Here is a 25,169-nt window from a genome sequence, read left to right as displayed (position 1 = left end):
TATTAACTTTGAATAGGCATAGTGTTCCAAAGCTTGTCCTTTTCCATGAGGAACTACAGTTGCATCTTTATGGATGTTTCTCACACAGCCTCATTCTCACACAGAACAAGGACGTTGAGCCCTGTGAACTCTTGCCAAGATTTTCATGTTCTCCTGCGCTTATTCTCATGTAGAACAGCTTTTGCAGATGAATCGTCTGCTTTGGTATCATTAACTAATGATAGGTCAAACAAAAAAATACATTTTGAGCTGACCCAGTTGAAGATTGAAAGACTATGAAGACAATTTGGAAAAATCTGATCGATGCAAATTTTGCTAAGTGAATTAAGCTGGAAGCAACATGTGTCTCAACATACTTTTGGAAATGGGTGGTGCAATTAGATTCAAGATCAAGGAACAATCAACATTGATAGACACACTGAAGGAACAAAGTAGATGGTTGAGAAGAATGGGTTGGAATTCATGCTGTTTATTGTCTTATTTCTAACATTCCTAAATAACAATGAGTAAAGAATTTTCTTGGGAAAGGCATAAAGACTTACTTTTCAAGTATATGAATAAAAGAACAAGGAACAGGAATAGGCCACTGGACCCAAAAGCCAGCTTTGTCATTCAACAAAGTCAATCCCAGTTGATTTCATTTTCCACCTCAACTCTACATTCTTTTATGCCCCCGGCAATCTTTTATTCCTTGGTAATCAGGAACCTATCTAACTCTGCCTTAAAAAAGAATTTTAGGATTATGCATCAACTGCCTTTTGAGGATAAGAATGCCAATGGCTCATAATCTTCTGAGGGAAAACAACGTTTCCTCATCTTTGTCTAAAAAAGATGGCGCCTTATTTTTAAATATGGTTCTTAATTGTAGATTTTACCAGAAGAGGAATTATCCTTTCAATATCCACCCAGGCAAGTCCCCTCAGGATCTTATAGCTTCAGTTAAATCACCTCTGACTTCGTCTGTCTAGCCTTTCCTTATAAGATAATTTGCATATTCCAGGTATTAGTCAAATAAACCTTCTCTGATCTACTTCTAACACATTAGCATACTCCCATCAGTACAGTGACCGGAACTGTATACAATGCTCCAAACATGGCCTCACCAAAACCCTGCATAAATAAACCATAATCTCCCTAATCTTGCATTTAGTTCCCCTCACAATAAGCCTTAACATTCTATAGCTTTCCTGATTACTTGCTGTATCTGAATACTGACCTTCTGCGATTCATATAACAGGACATTCAAAACTTGCTGCGTCACAGTGCTCTGCAACCTCTCACCATTTAGATAACAAAAAAGGGGACACTTTTGTACTTTCCCACATTACACTCCTTTTCATTCAAGCTGTCTATGTTCCTTTTGTAAACTCCTTTGACAAATACACAGTTCAACTACTTCATACATTAAAAAATAATCTTATGGACATTGGTGCTGATGGCAAGGTTAACACTTGTTCCTACCCTTAACTAGCCTTAAGTAAGTGTTGGTGAGTTGACCTATTGAACTGTTACACTGTATCTGATCTTGGTATATCCACAACGCTCCGAACCAGGCACAAATAGCAATGTCTCAATGTGTTAAAACATGGCTGAGCAATAACAAAGACAAATACCCTTAATCCATGGCATGTAGTGAATCAAGTTGAATTTTCTGTTACCTAGCAACCTTCAGTGTCTGCAACTTTCACTTTTCAGATTTATTTAACCAGTATGATCCTAGCATTTTGAAGCATCACTGCAGAGTGACATAAAATTAATCAGATTTTAAAAATTCATCTTTTTAATTAGATAAAATATTTTGGCATTAAGGTTCAGGAATGAGCTAGCCTGACACTGCTGCTCTCTACTATCTCCCTATAAGTCCCAGTATTACAGCATAGTACACTCATTTAATTGTTTTTTTTTCCGCTAGTTTAAATTGTGTGTTATTTATAAGTCAGCTGCCAATTTTCCCTCTTTCTTCCCCGAAGTTGAGAATACTTAGTGATGTGGGTTTATACATGCATCATCGATCATCCAATGCCTCATACAAATTTGTTACCCATGTAACTGGTGAGTGTGGCAATCGTTTGATAGTAGCAGGGAGAATCACGACCAGGTCTGCAATATCTATTCTTGCATTTTCTCATGAGGTAATTACAGAGAGTCAGAAATGTGCTGAACATGAACCTCATGAGGCCATGAAAGCTGAGATCAATGACAATGTGATATTATGAAACAGCCTGAAAAGCACAGATGTAAACTGGATTTGCATTTATTTTTATTCTTTATAGATAAATATCTAGTGGATGTGAGCATCACTGGCTAATTTATTGTACATCCCTATTTGCCCAGGAGTCATATGTAGGCCAAAGCAAATAAAGATGGCAGATTTTGATCCATAAAGCACAATAGTAAACCAGATAGATTTTTACAATAGTTGACAATGATTACATGGTCACCCTTAGATCTGAATTCCAGAGTTTTATTGGATTCAAATTTCACCATGATGGGATTTGAACCCAGACATTAAGCCTGGTTTTCTTGTCCAGTAATATTACCACTATATCATTCAGATGGTTAACATTATGGAGGCCTGTCAAGTGTGTCAGCATTTACAAAAAATCTTCAATTTAAGCAATAGATGTACTGAGTTCTTTTCTATAGTGTTCAGCTATTGTTGCTTGTCAATTCTATTTTTGATAATAGAATGTGTGACAAGGATTGAAGTCTCATATAAGTGGGAACCCTCCTTCAAACGTTGTCTGTAATTCTTATGTAAGATACACAGAGGTTGTAATTTCTAACATTGCACTGAGTGACAATAAGAGAATAAAAGGAGCTGGTCTAATGTAGATCTAGTGTGGCATACGAGGAATGAAGTACAAATAGAATGGAAGGACAACATAGATGGGAGATGACAAATGATGATAATGAGTGAGGGCCAGTACAAAATGTCATTGGTGTGTCAGTTAATGGTAGTGAAGAAGGCGGAATGAATGCCATTGGACTAAAGAGGAACAGCATTAGCTGATAGAAATGCTTTTGGTGCCAATATGTAACTATTGAGGGAAGAAGAGGCAATACTAAATAAAGAAGTTAGACAAATTGTATCAGGTGAATCTTGTTGGAATTAAGATGATTCATAAGGATGTAAGAAAATAAGAAATAGAACATAGAACATAGAACATAGAAAAATACAGCGCAGTACAGGTCCTTTGACCCTCGATGTTGCACCGATCCAAGCCCACCTAACCTACACTAGCCCACTATCCTCCATATGCCTATCCAATGCCCGTTTAAATGCCCATAAAGAGGGAGAGTCCACCACTGCTACTGGCAGGGCATTCCATGAACTCACGACTCGCTGAGTAAAGAATCTACACTTACCTACATTGAACTCCATTTGCCACCTTTCTGCCCAGCTCTGCAACTTATCTATATCCCGCTGTAACCTGACACATCCTTCCTCACTGTCAACAACTCCACCGACTTTCGTATCATCCGCAAACTTGCTCACACAACCTTCTAGCCCCTCCTCCAGGTCATTTATAAAAATGACAAACTGCAATGGTCCCAAAATAGATCCTTGCGGAACACCGCTAGTAACTGCACTCCAAGATGAACCTTTACCATCAACTACTACCCTCTGTCTTCTTCCAGCCAGCCAACTCCTAATCCAAACCTCCAACTCACCCTCAATGCCATACCTCCGTATTTTTTGCAGTAGCCTACCATGGGGAACCTTGGAGCAGGAGCAGGAGCAGGAGTAGGCCATCTGGCCAGCTGAGCCTGCTCTGCCATTCAATACGATTATGGTGATCATTTTGTGGACTCAGCTCCACTTATCCTCCTGCTCACTATAACCCTTATTCCTTTATTGTTCAAAAGCAATCTATCTTTGCCTTAAAAAAACATTCAAAAAGGCAGCCTCAACTGTTTCACTGGGCAGGGAATTCCACAGATTCACAACACTTTGGGTGAAGAAGTTCCTCCACAACTCACTCCTAAATATGCTCCCTCTTATTTTGAGCCTATGCCTCCTCGTTTTACTTTTACCTAAGAGTGGAAACAATCTCACTGTTTCTGTCTTATCCAGACTCTTCAAGAACTTATATGTTTCTGTATGATTCCCTCCTATTCTTCTAAATCTCAATGAATATAGTCCCAGTCTACTCAATCTCTTCTCATAAGCCAACTCTCTCAAATCTGGAATCAACCCAGTAAACCTCCTCCGTACCCCCTTCAGTGTCAGCACATCCTTTCTGAAGTGGGGAGACCAAAACTGTGCACAGTACTCCAGATGTGGCCTTACCAGCACCCGATACAGCCTCAGCATAATCTCCCTATTTTTCAACTCTGTCCCTTGAGCAATGAAGGACAATACTCCATTTGCCTTCTTAATTACCTGCTGGAGCTGCAAACTAACTTTTTCGTGATTCGTGCACAAGGCCACCCATGTCCCTCTGCAATTTTTCATCAAGTAAATAGTAGTCCGTTTTGCTATTATTCCTACCAAAATGGATGACTTCAAATTTCCCAACATTGTACTCCATCTGCCAGAGCCTTGCCTCCACGAAATTCAATTTAAATTGAAGCTGGAGGTGTGTGAGATTGCAATAGAGACAAAGATGGTTGTAAAGCAAAAGATGGCCTTTGTACAAAAACTAAGAACAAAAAAAAGTACAACACAGGAATAGGCCCTTTGGCCCATAAAGGCTATGCCAATATGCGATGCCTTTCTAACTTAAAATGTAATGCTTCTACATGGTCTGTATCCTTTATTCACTATCTATATATATTTCTTTCAAGATGCCTCTTAAATATTCCTGTTGTATCTACTTCTACCACCTCATCTGGCAACGCATTCCAGGCGCTTACCACCCTCTGTGCAAAAACACCTGCCTCTCACATCTCTTTTAAACTTTCGAGTGTTGAATTTGATAAAGTGTATATGTGGATTGTGCCTGATGGGAAGCTGAAAGTGGACAAATTGCTGAGGTGACTGCTTGTTAGCGAAAGTTTGGTTGACTGTTGTAAAGGCAAATGCCAATGACTTATTCCTATTCAATTAAATTTTCTCAATTATGATGTACAAAATGATGACCTTGCCAACATGTTCATTTACAACAGAGTGTATTGGGTAAGAACCAGGCAAAGTTACCATATCAAAGTTCCTGTCTTCCATTGTGGGTGGAGTACAGTTGCTCTGGCAAAATTGTCAAGAGATTCTAAACTGAAGGTCAATGGTGAAGTTTTGTGAGCTTTCATCCCTAACATTTATATTTGTTCAGATATTGTGGGCCAAAACACTATTCACAGCCTTTCACATAAGTGCTAAGTGTCACTTTTTAAATTTTCTGTTGGTTCATAACTAAAATGACAAATGTGAAACTCATCAGATTTAAAGAAAAATGAGTCAGAAACATAAGGCCTGAGTGGGAGTACGTGGAGTGGTATAAGCAAAGCTTGCTGTTCTTGAGTGTGTGCCGACTCAGTAATTGCAGCAATACATTGCTGCACCAGATCACAGGATTGAAGATATAAACCTTGAAATGTTCATAAGTCCACTAGAAAAAAACAATAAAGTTCATCAATAATATAATTTTGAACAAGTTGGAATAGGGGTTACAGTAGGTATAAGATAAGACTTTTTAAGTCAGCTAATTTAATTTTATTCAGAAGGAAATTGATTCTATCATCTAAGTTAATTGAAAGATTTTGACATTTATCAAGATTACAATGAAACAATGGCAAACGAGAGGCCAAGTTATAACCATGACTACTTTATGTATAGTCTTCTTACACTAACACTGCATGAAGTAATAGGGTAAGAAGAGGTACTGGCCGCAGGGGAGAAGCTGAAGCTAATGTAGAGACAGCCAACAATCATAGTCAAGATTATCATCTGACTATACAAATGGACAGAATGCCATAGGCAGAGGCAAATACAAATTGCTGCAGAGTGATGTATCCCACTGGGAAGATGCATTCCCCAACAATAAGTGGAGCGCTGCTAGAGACTTGTTATGACAGAAAAGTAATGTGCTGCCTGGAGCTTTTCAATTTGCTGTGAACTCTGGAGTAAAAGCTTCTTAATTGCATGACAGTCCTAGAGCTCCAGATCACTTCAAGATGTTTATAATGAGATGTAACTAAAATGGTTGTGATACAATTATAAAAGGCTATGGAAGAAATATTAGAACATGGAACACTGAGCTGATTGTTCATCCAATGCAAAATTAACAACACAATTCAATGAAGAAACTAAGATTCAACAGCAAGAAAACATTTAAACAAAAATTATAACAATGTAGATTGATGAAGGTCTGAATTAAAAATGGAAAGTCCTGAAGAAACTCAGCAGGTCAGGCAACTTCTAAAGAGAGACAAAATCAGTTAACCCTTGGAGTCCAATGGTACTTCTTCAGAACTGATTTCCGCTGAGTCTTTCGAGTTTTTGGCTGAGTGCGAGTTACATTAAGTTTTACAAAGGGATTCTTGCTGTGAGGCTCAGCAGAATTTCTTACCATGCCAAACATGCCTCATTTAATACATACCCTACCTGTATGACATGGCTATTGATGAATTCTAGCCACATTTTATGGTGTACCGTTCCCAGAATAATTCACCACTCACTTGATTTCCCTTGTGCCTGCACCATTTTGAAAGCTTGCTGTGTACATGGATGATCAATGACAACAGCAACTGCCCCTCACCTAGAGCATAATGGATCAGAAAGTACAAAAACATGCTGCCCATGCCACAGAGTCAACATTGAACCCCATTCTTTCACCCTGTTTGCTGATTAAAAACCACACCATATACTTTATCTGCCTTTAGGTATACCCTGGCTGAAGACTCTCTCTGAGTCCCCAGTACTTTCTTCCCCAATGCATAGTGATCTTCTATATTTTCTCATTGTCCATTAGGGGAAAAGAATCACATCTAAATAAGCAATCAGACAAATCTGAACATGAACTGTTATTGACAGCCTGCTTGATAGGGTGACATAGATTAAGATCTGAATACTGAAGGATACTTGACATTTAAGCAGAACAGGAAGCTAGAGAAAGGTGGAGGGATGGTTCTTTTAGATAAAGTTGGAATTAGCACAATGGAGGATGATGGCATCGCTGAAGGAAACCGGAGTGTGGAAATGGCTTAAGTATGGATGGGACATGACAAAGGCAAGAACTCACATGTGATAATGCTGTACAGGCTCCTAATTATAATCACAGAGTAAGATGGGACATAAATAGAGAAATAATGAGAGTGTATTCGAAATACACACCAATAATCACAGGAAATTGTAACTTACCTTTCGGCTGGAAATGTCAGATATGCAAACGTACCATAAGTGAGGAGTTCATGGATGTTTTCAGATAAATATTTGATATCAGCATGCTTTGGAGCCAACCAGAGTGCAGGCCATTCCAGACTTAGTTATGTACAATAAGACTGGATTAATTAATGATGTCATAGTGAAGGTGCCCATGGTAGCAGTGACAATAATATTGAATTTTATATTCAGTTTGAAGACAATATCTTCAAACTTAAATAAGGGCAAATAATATTATATGCAAGCAGAGGTGACTAAAATGAATTGGCAAATTGGTTAAAGGATGCATCAACACAGATCAATTGACAGCCATTTTAGGGGATTTTTTTCAGGGTATACAGAATAGCTACATTTCACCCAGTGAGGAAACAAATCAAGGGATGGACCATCTTCCTTTATGAAATGAAATAGTCAAATATAATACTAAATATATATAAAAACATACAAAAATGAGTGGCAGGTCAGATAATTGGACAAATTAAAAATAAAACAAAGAATGATTAATTAATTATTAAGAAGGGAACAATTAGTGTTTAAGAAAATTCTACCCAGAAATATAAAAACAGATAAGAAGAGTTTGAATATACATGTTTAAAATATTAAGTAACAAAGTGAGCATAAACCTGGAGATCGTGAGTCTAGAGATTTGACAAGAGAAAATAAAGAGGTGACAGATGAATTTATAAGGTATTTTCTATTTGTTTTCACTATAAAGGAAAGAAGTAATACCTTGGAAGCAGCTGTAGATCACCAAACTGTTGGAAGGGAGAAAGTCAGGAAACTTACGTCACCAAAGAGGTACAAACTGTTGGAGCTGGGGATTGACAGTGACCATGTCTTGATAGTCTTTGTGCTGTGCTCTTAAAAGAAATGGCTTTTAAGTTTAGTTGGTGCATTGGTTTTAACTTTCAAACACTCCCTTGATTTGGGAAAGTTCATATTAGATTGGAAAATATTTTATTCAAAAGGGGATAGGAACAGAAATCAGGAAACTACGAGGCAGTTTGCTTAACAATTAGATGTTATTAACAGACATTATAGCAGGGCTTTTATATAAAATCAAGATAATTAGGCAGAGTCAACATGGTTTTTTGAAAGTGAAATTAACTTGAAATAAATTATTGGAGTTCTTTGAGGAAATAATGTGCTGTTAGTAAAAGGTGGATGTAATATACTTAAACTTTCAGAAGGCATCTGATAAAATGCCTCTTTAAAGTTATTGTGGAAAGTAAGAGTTCATTGCACAGGACATAGCGTATTGCCATAGATAGAAGATTGTTTGGGAATAGAAAGCAGACAGTAGCCATAAATGCATATTCTTCATGTTGGCGAGATAGTGGTGTGCCACAGAGACCAGTACTTGGAGCTCAACTGTTTACAATTTATATAAATGATTTGAATGAAGGGATTGGAAGTGTGATCACCAAATTTGCTGATGACTCGAGGATAAGTAGGATAGTAAGTTGTGAAAGGGGAATGAGGAGACATAAAAAATTTGTTAACTGAGTGAGATGAGATCCGAAAAATGGAGATTAATATGTGAAATTGTTCAATTCAGCAGGAAGAATAAAAATTAAGTTGTGAGATCTGAGTATCCAAGTGCATGAATCACAAAAGACCAGCTTGCAAGCAAAGTAAGAATTGGAAAAGGTTACCATTTATTGCATGGGGAACTGAATGCAAAAATAGTGTTGTGTGTGTTATGCTGAGCCTGCATCTAAAGTATTGTAAATGATATTGGTCACCATATTTCAGGATAGAAGCAAATGCATTGAAATACATTCAGAGGAAGTTTACCAGAGTAATGCCTCGAGTGGGTGTGTTGTCTTATGAGAAAAGGTTGGATATGCTTGGCTCACATTTGTTAGAGGAAGAGATTGATTAAAGATTCTGAGAAGCCATGACTGAGAGGTACAGAGAACATGTTTCCTCTTGTGGGAGAATCTAGCACAAGGAAAACAGATATTAGGTGAGTTTTTTTTTGTTATGGAGAGGGGATTGAGTATTTGTAACCCTCTTCCTGAAAAGGCAATGGTAACAGAATCTTTGTAAGCAAGAGGCAGAAAGATTATCTGGATAAGCAAGAAAGTGGATTGAAGGTTACAATCAGATCAGTCATGATCTTGTGAAATGGCACAGAAGATCTGAGGGGCTGAATGGTCCACTTGTGCTCCTTGTTCACAGGATGGTATTTAAAAGGTGCACTGCAGAAACCCACCAAAGCTTCTTTAACAGCATCTTAGAAACCCGTGGTGTCTACCTCCTAGAAACCTGTTACATCTACGTCCTAGAAACACAAGAGCTTTGGATTTGTGGGCACAGTGCCACTCGCAAGCTTCTCTGCAAACCAGTCACCATCCAGACTTAGAACTATATCACTGTGTCTTTACTGGTTGAAAATCATTGAACTACCTTCCGAACAACACCGTGCTGTACCTATACCACTTGCACTACAGCATTTCAGTAGGGTGGCTTGCCATCATTTTATTAGTGGTAGTTAGAGATGGGCATTTAGTACAGGCCACATTACTTATGCCTATATCTGATGATAGAATAAGTCAGGTTACAATGAAAGTCCAGTATAATGCAGATGTTGGATTCCAAAAAGTAAAATTACATTGTAACTGGTCTGAATTATTGTTGGGCTATGCTAATAAGCAAACTTCTGCTTTACTTTAATCAGTTTTTAACTATGTAATGAAGATGTAAAGAAAGATTTACTTTTCTTGGAAACTATGAGACTCCAGCTTTATAAATGAATTCTATATTTGGAATCATGTTACAGATCAGGAATACTTTAATTGAAAATTTAGGAACAAATTATTTTACAAAATAAGGAAACACTTGGTTTTGGGATACACTTGGATTTAGTTCCATTCAGATCTGTTTGAAAATCTTTGCTGAGCTTAAATGGACACAAATGGACCTAAAATCAAAGAACTTTACCGAAGAGCTTAAACTCAATGTATTCAGCAGTCTGTTCAGCTCCACTCGGTCCACTTTGAAAAGACTTTCAGTTTTTAGATGTTTTCAATTTTTAGGAGTGTGTATAATGGATACTCGACCTGGATAACACACGTTTCCTGTACTTGGATTGCTGAGCACTGGTCCAGTCTAAAACCTGTTGTCTTCCCAGAAGGCAGACTTGTTTGCCTTGCCTACACTGTTTTGCTATTTTCAGTGCTGTCCACCTGTCGGGCAGAAAGCTCAGACTGTTATCATCCAGGCCAAAATCTACAGCCAGAGCCTTTAGTGAGGGTCATAGAAGTGATCAGGGACACCGGTCATAATCTTTAAGTCCTTTCTGGAATCAGGGGAGGTGCTAGAATATTGGAAAATTTCCAACATTATGACATTGTTCAAGAAAGTTTGTAGGGAGAGTCCCAGTAACTGCACTCCAGTTAGTATTTTGATAGCGGGAAACCTGTCGAAATTTGGGATATAATTAGCAATCGTATGTAAAAGGTTGATGAGGAGGGGGCAGCAGAGATTTTATAAGGGAAATCATATTTAATTTTACATGCTGGAGTTTTTTTTTTGAAGAGGTGACTGAAAGACTCAAAGAAATTGGTGCGGTATACGTGGATTTCTAAACAACAAACTTGTGAAGAAAGTTATAAGTCATGCTGTAACAGGGTCAGTAACAATTTGCTACAAAATGGACTGAGTGATGAGGAAACAGGCACTAATAGTAAATAGATATTTTTCGGGCTGGAGGAAGGTTTGGTTGTGGAGTTTCCCAGGACTTGGTAGTGAGACCCTTGCTTTTCTTGATATATTATAATGATCTGTATCTTGGTGTGTAGGGGACAATTTCAAAATTTACAGATGACACTAAACTAGGAAGAATTGTAAACTGAAGGAAGACAGCATGGAACACCATAAGCAAATTGATAAGTTGTTGAAATGAGTGGGACAGGGAGCAGATGAGGTTTAATGCAGAGAAGTGTGAGGTGATGCACTTTGGTTAGAAGAACATTAAAAGATCATATAAAGTAGGGGATGCAATTCTAAAGGATTGCAGAAACAGAGGGACCTGATTATATATGTGCACAAATCATTGAAAATGGCAGGACATGTGGAGAGAACAGTAAATAAAGCATGCAGTGTTCTCAGCTTTATTAAAAGGGACAGAGAGTGCAAGATAAAGGAGGTCATGTTGAATGTTTTAAAGACACTTGTTAGAACTCAACTGGAGAGGCTGGACAAACTACAACTTTTTTCTTTAGAGCATAGGAGATTGAGGGGGACATTTTACAGAAGTGTATATGATCATGAGAGCCATGGATAGGTGAATGCACTCAGAGTTGGGGATAGAGGGCATCAGTTTAAGGTTAGAGGGGAAAGAATAAAAGGAGACCTGAGGGGCAATCTTTTTACAGAGAGGGTGGTATACATATGGAATGAGATGCCAGTGGAAGTGGATGAGGCATTTAAAAGGCATTTGGACAAATACATGGATAGGAAAGGATATGGGCCAAGTGCAGGGAAGTGGGGTTAGCATGGATGGACATTTTGGGTTTACATGGATCATCTTGGGCCAAAGGGCCTGTCTCTGTGTTATAGGAATCTATAACTCCATGGCTCTATAAAATATTGTGTACAGTTGTAGGTGCCACTTTATAGGAAAGATGTGAATGCATTGAGAGATCTAGAGCAGAAGTGATCTAGAGGAGCACTTGCAGGAAAGAGACACTTCAGTTATGAGGATAGATTGAAGAAGTTAAGACTGTTCTCCTTGTAGAGAAAAAGGTTGATTGAGATTTGCAAAGCCATGAGTATGCTGATCAGATTTAACAGGGCGAAACTGTTCCCTTTATTAAAGAAAAGACAGGAGAGCATAGATTTAAAAAGGATATGCAAATGAAACAAGGGTGATATATGGAGTGCCTGCTTGGAAATGTGATGGAAGAATTTTCAACTGAAGCAGTCAGGAGGGTATTGGGTGATTTTTAGTTTAGAAACAGTGTGCGGGGATATGGGTGCCAGGTAGTAGGTTGGCACGACATGATGGAACTTGATGGACTGAATAGTCTTTGTGCTGTAACAGTGCTGTGATTCAGTAAAGCCCTTACCAATATGATATCACACTAAAGTATGCATGCTTGCCACAGTCAACATTTTTTAATATCCCAATAACTTCTATAATAAAAGTTACCAAGCCCAATTTCATGCTGTTGATCATTTAATTTTCTTATCAAATTAATATTGTGCATCCCAGAGATAACATCTTCTGTTCCATAACTACGAGTTTTATAACTGGATGCCTCCTTTCACAAATCACATGAACTCAGCACTTGTTATGTCGTGATTTTTGCTAAGTGAGGGTTGGAGAAAGGGGAATCATTATCTTTAATAGTTAGAGATCTGCTTCTCATTACAGTGAAAGTGAAAATTGTTTACTTTATCTCTCGATACCTAGTCTTCAGCTAATGATCTGCCTCTCGTTATCAGGAATGATGCAACACATCTTTCTCTCTGGCTAGTTGATTTTCAGTTAATTGCTCTAATTCAAGGATTAGAGTATACACATTCCCCCCTTAGTTATTTAGTTATCTTCCTGTGAAGAATAGCAAAGCGAACATTGTCCTTATGGCATTCACAGATTAATAACTTTCCTATTGACTGCTACGTTTTACACATTGTTTTCTCTTTTTTTGAATCATCTTTGATTTTATTCAGTTATGTACACAGTCACTTTACAAGCCTTCATCTGTGACTGAGGGATAAAATTACATGTTTCCAACTCACCACTTGAATTTGTCAGTCAGGTTAGGTCTTATCATCATAGAATCACAGGAGAAAATGAGGACTGCAGATGCTGGAGATCAGAGTCGGATAGTGTGGTGCTGGAAAAGCACAGCCAGTCAGGCAGCATCCGAGGAGCAGAAGTCAACATTTCGAGCATAAGCCCTTCATCCCCCTCCTATTATCTCTAGGCTCCCTGGCCCACAAGCCTCATTCCTGATAAAGGACCTATGCCCGAAATGTCGACTCTCCTGCTCCTTGGAGGCTGCCTGACCAGCTGTGCTTTTCCAGCACCACACTGTTAGAATAATAGGATCCCTACAGTGTTGAGGCAGGCCATTCAGTCACTTGTATCCATACTAACCCTCCAGCGAGCATCCCACCCAGACCAACCCTGTACCTCATCCCTATAACCTTTCAAATATATTTCTTCAAATTTCACAGGTAATTAATTTCAACAGTGAAGATACTTTATTTTGCTACTGCTTTTCTTTAACCTACACTGATCATACCAAAACACTCCTTTAAATCCATAGTCATTGACCTTGTGTCCTCTTTGCTGAGTATTCAGGCTAAGTGATTATGGTACACCTGACCTTGATTTCAGTTGTAGTGTTTGCTACTCAGTTGAATACATTTGTCAAAATGTTAAGCACCAACCACATAGTTATCATAATATTGACTAGCAAGAGAAAACATTCCTTTTGTTATAATTTGCTCTTACAATAGACAAAATGTACTTTGCAAAGATAGGCTGGGATTTTATTCCCTGGAGGGTAGGAGGCTGGGGGGTGATTTAGTTGGGGGTCATAGGTAAGGTGACTAGCAAAGGTATTTTTCCCAGAATAGGAATTCTAAAACTAGAAAGTATAGGTTTTAAGTGAGAGGGGAAAGATTTAAAAGGAAACTGAGGGCAGCTTTCCCACCCAGAGGGTGGTGCGTGTATAGAATGAGCTGCCAGAAGAAATGGTAGGGGTGAGTACAATTACAACTTTTAAAAGACATTTGGACAGGCACATCTAAAGAAAAGATTTAGAGGGATATAGACCAAATGTAGAAGTAGTTCAGTTTAGGAAACCTGGTCAACATGGACGAGTTGGGCCGAAGGGTTTTTCCCATGCTGTACCACTCTTCGACTACACATAGCTTACAATGATTCATTGAGAAGATGGACATCAAAGCTTTCTTGAACTACGGAATCCCGCAGGGTTAAGATACATTCTCAATGCTTTTGGAAGGGAGAACAGTGGCATAGTTCCAAGTCAGGCTGGTGTGTGACTTGCAAGTGGTGATGACCCCATATATTTGTGGCTCTCATTCTTCTAGATTGTAGAAGAACTAACACATACAAACACCTCTGTCAAGTCCAAGTAACAGCTAAGTTTAAAAATAAAGAGTTATACACTGATTGTCCAAATGCTGCTTGGTAGGTTAAGATATTGGCACTGATATTAACAATCCTACCAAACACTACGGTTGGCCTTTTCTGATCTCCAAAGTTGAATTTCCAACCAGTGACTCTAATTCACGTAATTGATGCTTAAAAATGCAAGTAAGCAGCCAGCTGAGCACCAGCAGAGACTTTCAGATGAGGTCAGTTTTGAAATGGCTTTGGGCTGACATAAGACAAGGTTAGCCACACAGCTTTCGCCATTCACGTCCATCGCACATCTATGCAGTACTGCTTCAGCTGATTCTTTTAAGTCTCTAGAGAGGAGATCACTGCATGGTAGACAGTAGTGTGTGAAAAAGTAATACACAGACTGGATATAGGCTCCTCCATAATCTCAGACATGCGGTAGCCTGCAGGCAGATTATCGTTTAGCTGGAGTATTATATTTGGGGAAAAGGTACAAACTAGGTAAGGGCTTTTGCCCGAAATGTCAATTTTACTGCTCCTTGGATGCTGCCTGAGCTGCTGTGCTCTTCCAGCACCATAATCCAGAATATTATATTTGGGTAATCTTCCTAACGTGCATGCTTGCTAAAAGGCTGCATTTACTCTCTGTAAAGGCTTACCCGTTGGTTGCCAGCTTCCAATGTAATCTTTTCCATTTGCCAGTTAGCTGCAGCTCAACAGTGAAGTGAGATAGACCTTCTCTTGAGTTTCTGTGCTGATGCTTGGCAAGGATAGAAGACGATGGGGCATCCTTTTCAGGCTGGTTTCCCTTGATCTCCTCCATAGACAAATCTGGCTATTCTGTCCAGACTTCTCATGATTTTAAAACTTCAATCAGATTTTGTCTTGTCTTCTCCTCTTCAAGGAAAACAATCACAACTTCTCCAATCTTTCCTCATAATTGAAAGAGTCTCATCCCTAGAACCATTCTCATAAAATTCTTCCCCTCCTCCTCAATGAGTCCACATCTTTCCTAAAGTGTGGCACCCATAACTGTGTAAAATACTCCAGCTGAGGTTTAACTAGTGTCTTATGTTGATTCAGTATAGCCTCCTTAATTTTGTATTTTATAGAACTATTTAGCACATAAGAACACAAGAAATAAGAGCAAGAGTAGGCCACCTTTCTCCACGAGGCTGGTCTGCCATTAAATAAGTTCATGGCTGATCTTTTCATAGACTACTCAACTCTACTTACCTATCTGCTCACTATAACCCTTAATTCCTGTTAATAAAGCCTAAAATATTGAGGGCTTTATTAACTGCTCTTTCTATCTGTCCTACTACCTTTCTTGGCTTATGTCCATGTTCACCCAAGTCTGTCTGCATCTACACACCTTTTAAAAGGATATCATTTGTTTTATACTGTCTCCCATTTTCTACTTACTAAAATGTATCATCTCATGTTTCCTTGCACTGAACTTCAGCTGTCACCACTATATTGTTGTTGTCAATTTGAAGCTCTGCACTGTCCCCGTCACAGTTTACAATTTGTTCAAGTTTTGTATTGTTTGCAAACATTGAAATTGTCCCTAACACTCCAAAACCTAGTTCGTCTAATTTGTGGAAAACTCCTCTCCAAACCTTTGTCCAGCCAGAAAAATATGTATGAAACATTGTTCTGTTTCAAATTACACAACAAATTTTATATTGACCTTATTACTGTTGCCTTTTTGTTAACTTTGAGCTATGACAGTTTGCATAAGTCAGTTGTGTGGCATTGTATAGAATCACATTTAGAAATTGATATACATCATATCAACAGAATTACCCTCAAAAATCCTCTGTGTTATCTCTTTCAAAAATTCCAGCAGATTATACTAGTCTATGATTCTCACTTAAGACATTTAGACTAGCAGTCTATGATTCTTACTTAAGACATTTATGCTAGCTTTCCCTAATTGACCCATTTTTGTCCATATGTCTATTAATTCTATGCTTAATTATTGTTTCTAGATGTTTCCCCACCAATGCATCAAAACTAACTGGTCTGAAATTGTTGGGTTTATCCATGCAATCCTTTCATGAGGAAGTATGTAATGTTGGCAATTCTCCAGTCCTCTGGCACCACACAAGATAAAATGCAAGGATTGTGGTTAGTGCTACAATTTCTATGCTCATTTCCTTCAGTGTCCTTGGATGCATTTCATCTAGTCATAGAATCATAACCAAACTAGTCCCATCTGCCTGCTCCTGGTCCATATCCCTCCAAACCCTTCTGATTCATGTATCTATCAAAATCTCTATTAAACGTTGTAATAGAGATCCACTACTTCCTCAGGAAGTTCACGTGAACCACCCTCTGTGTACCTTTTATGTCAACTATAAATCTCTCTCCTCTGACCTTAAAAATGTGCCATCGGTTTTGAAATTTCCCATCTTAGGCAAAAGACAATTACCATCAACTCTCCCTCTACCTCTCATTATTTTATAAACTTCTATCAGGTCACTTCACAAACTCCTATGCTTCAGTGAAAAAATGTCCCAGTCTATCTAGTCTTTGTAACTCAAACCTTCCATACATGGTAACATTCTGGTAAATCTCTTCTGAACCTTCTCCAACTTAAAAATATTCTTCCTAGTCCTACCAACAGCTTGTCCAATACCTTGTCTAATACCTCTCCTTATCAATTTTGAACCCTTTAGTGTTTGGGTTTTCTGCTCTGTCTCTATGTTCTGCTTCCTTAGCAAAAACAGATACAAAATGTCCATTTTAACCATGTCCCTTCATTGGTACCTAATTAGTGGTATTCCTACTGTTACCATACTTTCGTCCTGACACCTGTCATAAGCACAATTTATCTACATTATCCTTGCATTCAGGGAGCCCTGGACTTCTTTGATCTTCCCTTTAAAGGATGATGCTTAAATTCTCTCAACATCTCTTCTTTGAAGATAATGCATTGTTCAGCGACTGTTCCTCCACCTAACCTTTGACTCAGGTCTTTGTGGCTCTGCTATGATCTTGCCTCATTGAAGTTGGTACTCTGAGTTAATTATCCTTTCTCTGAATTGTTCATTGTCTCTTTAAGCCATCATCCTTATGGTACAATTATCTTAACTGATTCCCCAATGACGTTTTATACGCTCGGCTCCCAAGAACCAACTCTAGCCATGTCTCCTTTCTTGCTGGTCTTAATGTAATCAGCTGAAATAAATTCTCCTGAAAATAATTGAAGAATAACTCCTCATCTCTGATCTTAACACTGCTATCATCCCAGTCAATATAGTCAGTCAGATAATTAAGGTCCCCCATTGAAACTACTCTACAGTGCTTGCATACATCTCTAAATTCCTGACACTTCTTTTTTTTCCCACATACCTTAATATTCTTTAAACTACATTGAGCAGTGCAACTTCTTGCCTCTTAGCTTTGGCCAAATGTATTTGTACCTTGATCTATCTGAGATTTCTCTTTCTCTAGTACTTGAATTATCTGCTTAACCAAGACTGTCACTCCTCCTTTTCTTCATTTTCTATCTTTCCTGAACACTCTGTAACCAGCAATGTTTAATATCACATTCTGCTGTTCCTTCAACTAGGTTTGTATTAATGCTACATCTTAGCTCCACATGACAATCTGTGCTTGTAACTCAAGTATTGTATTTTATAGACTCTCTGCATTCATATACATGTTAATTTCTCCTCTATTCTGACTTCAAGTATTACACTTACTATTCTCCTGTCTAGTGTTATCTGACTATTTTGTTCAGCCTGATATTACTCTCTCATATTCTAGATATTTTCTAACCAACCTATCAAAAAATGTTATTATGCACCTCTGAAGCAGATCGAACTTGAACCCGGGTCTCTTAGTCCAGAGATGAGAAGCTACAACTGTGTCACATGAGCCCTCCTCTCTCATATCCTATCGTGGTTCCAATAATACATTAGAGTTAGTTTAAAGCCTCCCTAGCAGAACTATGGAAACACCCTGTAGGTTAACTCGTGCTGGTTTAGTTCAAGTACATAGCATCTACTTTATACGGTGTGACTGCCCCCTCTCAGAACCAATCCTAGTATTGCATTGATCTGAATCCTTCCCACGCACCATCTTTACAGCTGTGCTTTATTTTGATTTTTCCATCAATTTCTCTACTCACTTGTGCATAGTGTTGGAAGTAATCTGGATGTTGCTCGTGTTGAAGTCTCTGACCTCCAGCCAATCTTCTAACAATGCATCTGAAGACGTGCCATTTCTCTGTGTAATTTCAGTAACAATAACTGCAAAGTTTAATGCGAACCACCCCCATCCCTCATTTTAAGAGATGTAAACACACTTTACATAAGCCTTTTATTGCTGGAAATCATTTCCACTCCCCAGTTCCCCCCTCAGTCTCTGTCTCCATAGACAGACAGCCCATTAGGGATGAAAAATGCGTGGGAAGCTCGTCAATTAAATTAAAATGATTTGGACCTCTCACTGAATCCATCAGGTGCCAGAAATGAAAATCAACACCATCTGTTCTGAACTCATTCCCCAGTAACTTCCTCTATTTCCTTCTTTAAGTGTGCACCTGATTCTCAATATTTCTTGATTTACTCAGCTTCAATAGTCACTTGTCATAACACATTCCATATACTAATAATTCTTTATGTGCAGTTTGAGATATGAGGAAAAATGAGGTAGCTAAGATGCAATATCGGATTGCACTACAGGGAAAAGGATTGCAATATGACCCAAAGGCTTATGAAGTAATAGATACAATATTAATAAAATAGCAAGTGTAATAAGAGTGCAGTAAATCAATATAGAAGATATCAACTAGCCAAAGCGATAAACATAACATTGTAAAAGTTTTAAATTAAAAAGACTGATATCTAATATCAGGCAATAGATAATATCACACGAGATAATTGCAATAATTACTGACAATATGACCAAGAACGTTCAAATGCTGGGCATCCAGGAGCATGCCCAGTTAGTTAGTTATTGTTACACCTTTCAATACATCCTCTTAATGTGTTGGCAAGAGAGTTGATTGCAGCACAGTCAATCTGACAGGGTTTTTGAGATTTTTCATCTCCTTAGCTAATGACAATTCAGAACTGAGGCATAAACATAAAGAACGGAGGAGGAAGAATGTGCTGTAGCACTGTCAGGAAAATCAGAGGGAACTCGAAGAAAAGATGTAATAGTGTCATAGAGCTGTGAAGCACGGAATCAGACCCTTCAGTCCAACTTGTCCATGCCGACCAGATATCCTAAATTAATCTAGACCCATTTGCCAGCATTTGGCCCAGTCCTATTCATGTACCCATCCAAGCCCTTCCAAGGTCATAATTGTACCTGCTTCCAGAACCTCTTCAGCCAGTTCGTTCCATACATGGACCACCCTCAGCCCTCAGTGTGAAAAGGTTGCCTCTTGGGTTCCTTTTGAATCTTTCCGACTCTATGGTTGTTTTCACAAAGCTTATGGCAGTCTGTTGTGAATATCGAGTAATCAGCAATTTTCAGGGTATCCCTTCTACGTCCCAAGTTGTGAACTGATTTGAACATTAAGAACACTGTGCTTTTTTCACATGCCGTTAATTTGTTTCAGCATGTTTTTAAAATTTGCAACTTTGACTTGTTTAATCCTTCACTTTGTCGACAACAGATGACATATTCCTTGTTGTTGACATATTGTTATTTGAGTGGTGATGCCAACATCCTTCATCACTTGTAACAAAAGTTTGCAGACAGCATAACACGAGATGAGAAGCTGGGGCAAACTGGATAACTGGAAACAAATCTGTGGAATAAACAGAGTCATGAACTGGTTGGTCAGCAAGCTGGCTTTGTTGTTCAGTAACCACATCTGCTTTGCCATGATGACTTCAATGCAAGTCACAAAGTGATCTACTAATGACAACAGCACTCCTGCCCATATAGGGGTTATTAACCTGCATGATCTACAGGTCGGACACAGCATTGCAATACTGGAAAGAATGCAATCCTTTTCCATTTTTTAGAGGACAGAATGGATGTACTGCACCTGAAAAGTAATTTATGTATAATCAATGTTACCCTGCACCATGAGAAAATTGTAATTCTAACAATACCACAGACTTGCTCTGCTTATTTGTCCAGGGCACTGGAGAATAAACTTTAGTTCGATCTTATTAGAAAAAGAGACTCAGTAATATGCAACAAGTGATGGCAAACTGAGAGAGATTGCAAATCTCACCAGCTCCAACCTGGAAAGAGATACATAATGGTTCACTATTTATTGACGTCTTGATTTGCCTGTTTTGCATATTTGCAGCAAATATTTACTTTGCAAGCATTAACATTTCACCACAGAATTATGGAATCCATACAGTGTGGAAGCAGGCCATTAGGCCAATTGATCCCACACTGACCCTTCAAAGAGCACTCCTAACCTTACTCTCTATACCCTGTATTTCCCACCTCGCCTGCACATCTCTGAAAACTGTAGGCAATTTAGAATGGCCAATTCACCTAACCTGCACATCTTTGTACTGTGGGAGGAAATTGGAGCACTTGGAGGAAATGCACACAGACATGGGGAGAACATGCAAACTCCACACGGATAGTCACCTAAGGGTCGAATTAAACCTAGGTCCCTGGCTCTGTGATGCAGCAGCATTAACCACAGAGCTACAATGCTTGCTTGCCCATCAATATGCTATCGATTGAAATCTATCTTAAGCTTTCTTACACAGAACATAGTTACAATTTTGGCATTGCAAGTGTAATCACAGCACTGTTAAATCATTTGAGAATACATGAACTGTGTAATATGGTGGATTTGAATGTTAAAGGCAGATTGTAGGCTCTTCAATATGTAGAGCACAATTGTAAATATAAGTGTGTCAAATCAGCATGCTTGCCATTTAGTGCAATTATAAATTAACGTTCCAGTCTGAATAGCCAGGGTTACAGGTTTCATTTGGTGCTTACTCTTTTCGTGACCTTCAAGTTCATCTTTCAGGTCATATATTTCGTTTCCATGATAATGTGACATTGCATACCAATTAAAGTTGGCAAATATCAATAATCGTTAGGTGTCTTGTGACAAGAGATATCATGTATTCACTTTGACTCAGTTTTAAAAATGTCTCCAGAGGAATCAAAGCTGGAATGCAGGAGTTGTGATCTAAAATCAGCTAAGCCTGAGGATGTAACTGGTTAATCAACATCTGACAGGAAAGATAAACATGTCCGGTGGGACAGAAAAAAAAAAGACTTGCTTTATGTTAATACATTATCAAGTCTCAAACATATGGATATTTAAATTATCTCTCAAATGCTATGGCATACAATGTAACAAATTACACTTGAAGTACATTTGTAGAGATTGGGGTTGAATTTTCCCATTTGTCGAATGAGATTCATAACTTTGATGCTTGATACCCTTGGCAATATTTCTCAACTCAATAATTATGCCTCTAAGTTGCCATGTGGAATTCTAAGACAAGGGAGGTAGCAGTGTTTGCCCTTGCTGAGACTCGGCAATGTTCACACCACTAGTGTAATATTTTAAAAATACAAGTCCATGATACTTTCAACGCTACAAATCATAAACTAGTTTTCATACTGCAGTCCATTCAAGGAAATGGACAAGAAAGGCAAGTTAGTTCCTCGGTTTGCCAATAGGGTCTTGGAGATGTTGGTCAATAAAGTGGTGGAGAGAAAAGCAGTGTTGTATCCTGCCAAAGGATGCCACATCGTCAGATTCAGCCAGTCTAGAGTTGCATCAGTTCTAAGCATATTGCATAGCCTCAGAAGGAAGTAGGTCAGTGACCTTCTGCAGTCCTCAGCAGATTCTCTCTGCAACCTCAGACTCTCAGGTCTGACCCAACCATTGCACAGACCTTGACCAAGGTTCATAGCTTCCAACTCTCGCTATTTCTTGTACCATGTATACTTAATGACTATCACCCAACTCATTCTCCCAAATTATTAATTTTTCCTGTTCTCTGCTTTTCCTCCTCACTTACTGGATGCAATATACCATCTCTTCTGCTTGCATATCACTGCTCTTCCATCCACTTTTATCATTCAATCCTTCCCAATATCACATTAAAGGGAAAATTGTTCTATTATCCAGAATGATGACTCCAAGACATCCTGAGTGATCTGCTTGTAATCTGTTGACTTGAGATGCAAGACTGTCAGCTGCCAAAAATGTGCGCTGCAAAATCACTGATGCCCTTACTCTGGTAGGACAAACATCTGTTCTTTTATTCATTCAAGAATGACGGTATCATTGGCTGGGCCAGCATTTATTGACCATCTCTTATTACCCTTGAATTGAATGACTTTATTGGCCATTTCAGAGGACAATTAAGACTCAACCTCACAATCTGTGGGTCTGGAGTCACATGTAAGAGCAGCAGCTTCCTTCCCTTAAAAGCAATTAGTGAACCACAATGAAATGCATGGCTAATTACGTGGCCATGCATTTAGTTTTATTCCCTTTGAACTGGGCAGGATGAGTAAGAGATAGGACCATTGATGAGCAATGACAACTGTTTAAGAAGAAAATAAATTTCTCCCAACTGAAATGTATTCCAGAGAAGAAGAAGGATTGTAAGAAGGGAGACAAAAAAAGCCAAACCTACATGGCAATGCAAAGAAGGTAAAAATAAAATAAAGGTGAAAACTAAGGCATGTCATATTACAAAGGCTAGGGGCAGACTGGAAGCTGGGGAACATTTTAAAGATCAACAAAGGGTTCCTAAAAAGTAATAAAAAGAGCAAAGATAAATTATGAAAGAAAATTAAAGCAAAGTATAAGAACAGATGGTCAAGCCTCCATAGTATCTAACAGCGAAGAGAGTAGTTGAAGCTAATGTTGGTCCCTTGGAGGATGAGACTGGGGAGTTATTAGTACAGGACATAAAAATAACAGATACACAATATCAATGTTTTGCCCAATTTTTCATATTGTATAATACTTTTAGCATCTTAACAGTGATAGGAAATGCAGAGGTTACAGAAAAGAAGGAACTTGAATTTCAACACAAGGGAAAGGTACTGAACAATTGGGATTGAATACAAATCGCCAGGGCCTGATGCCTCCATCCCTGGAGGCAGCAGAGATCATGGATCAATTGGTTAAACTATTACAAAATTCTTTGCATATTGGAAAAGTTCCATATATAAAAATAACATGCTTCTCCAAAAAGGGGAGTTAGTTTAAGGGGAATTGTTAGAATCCATTATGAAAGAAATAATAATAAGACATTTCAAAAATTAAAACATAATCCATGAGCAACAGTATGGTTTTATGAAGGGTAATTCCTGTTTGACTAATTTGATAAAGTTCTTCAAAGTTGTAACAAGCAAAGTGGATAATGAGGATCCTGCAGATGGAATATGTCTGGATTTCCAGAAGGCATTTCATAAGATGCCATACAAAAGATTAAAATACAAGGTAAGGTCACATGGGAGCAATCTGTTAGCTTGAATAGAGAAGTACCTAACCAACAGAATGCAGGGAGAAGGGTTAAGTTATTCTTTTTCTGGTTGGCAATATGTAACTAGCAGGAAGTCAGAGGGTTCTGTCCTCTGGCACCAACTATTTACAATTTATGTTAATGATTTGGATAGAATATACTATAGCCACATTTGCAGATAACACAAAAATATGTGGGAAAGTAAGTTGCAAAGAAAAATATAATAAATTTAGAAATGGATATTTGTTTCAGTTAGGTCAATGGGCCAAAATTTAGAAATAGTGAGATTTTAACCTGGGCAAGTGTATGGTTATCCATTTTGGTCGACAGAATAAAAGCTTATTATTTAAGTGGCGAGAAACTTCAAAATGCTTTGGTCTTCTCATGCGTGAATCTCAGAAAGTTAGTCTGAGGCTACAGCAGGTAATAGGGAGTGCAAAATGAATTCTGGCATTTATTGGGAAAAGAGTGGCGTATAAAAGCGAGGGTGTGTTGTTGCAACTATCCAAGATTTTGGTGCAAGTCTGTCTAGAGTACATTGGACAGTTCTGGTCCCCTTACTTGAAGAAAGATGTACATGTATTGGGTGGGGGCGGTTCAGTTCAGAGGATGTTCACTCAATTAATTGCAAAGATGAAAGACTTGATTGATGAGAAGCGATTGAGTGGTTTGGCCTATACTCTTTAGATTTTCGACAGATACAAGGACACTTATTGAGGCATATACGATGCTAAAGGGGATAGAGAAAATAGATGTTGAGCAGAAAGCCAAAGAACTGGGGATGTTGGAAATCAGAAATGAGAACAGGAATTGTTGTAAAATCTCAGCCAGTCTGGCAGCATTTGAGGAAAGAACGCAACATTAACATTTCAGGTTCAGAGACCTCTTTTCGGATATAGACCAGATGTTTCCTGTTTGGAGCAATTTAGAATGAGAGGTCATAATTTTAGGTTAAGGGGGTGGCAGGTCTGACACAGAGATGGGGAGGAATTACTTATCTCAAAGGCTCGTGACTCTGTGGTGTTCACCCCAAAGTGTGGTGGACACCAGGGCAATAAATACATTTAAGGAAGAGATAGACAGGTTTTTAATTAGTAATGGGTGAAAGGGCAAAAGTGAGGTCTGCAGATGCTGGAAATCAGAGCCTAGATTAGAGTGGTGCTGGAAAAGCACAGCAGGTCAGACAGCATCCGAGGAGCAGGAAAATCGACATTTTGGGTAAAAGCTCTTCATCAGAACTGAAGGCAGGGAGCCTCCAGTGTGGAGAGATAAATGGGAGGGTGGTGGGGGTGGG

Source organism: Chiloscyllium plagiosum, unplaced genomic scaffold (assembly GCF_037043375.1).
Source record: "Chiloscyllium plagiosum isolate Xiang-an unplaced genomic scaffold, Cpla_swu_hap1 HiC_scaffold_4, whole genome shotgun sequence".
In the NCBI taxonomy this organism is placed as follows: domain Eukaryota; kingdom Metazoa; phylum Chordata; class Chondrichthyes; order Orectolobiformes; family Hemiscylliidae; genus Chiloscyllium; species Chiloscyllium plagiosum.
This window is presented reverse-complemented; position numbering follows the sequence as displayed.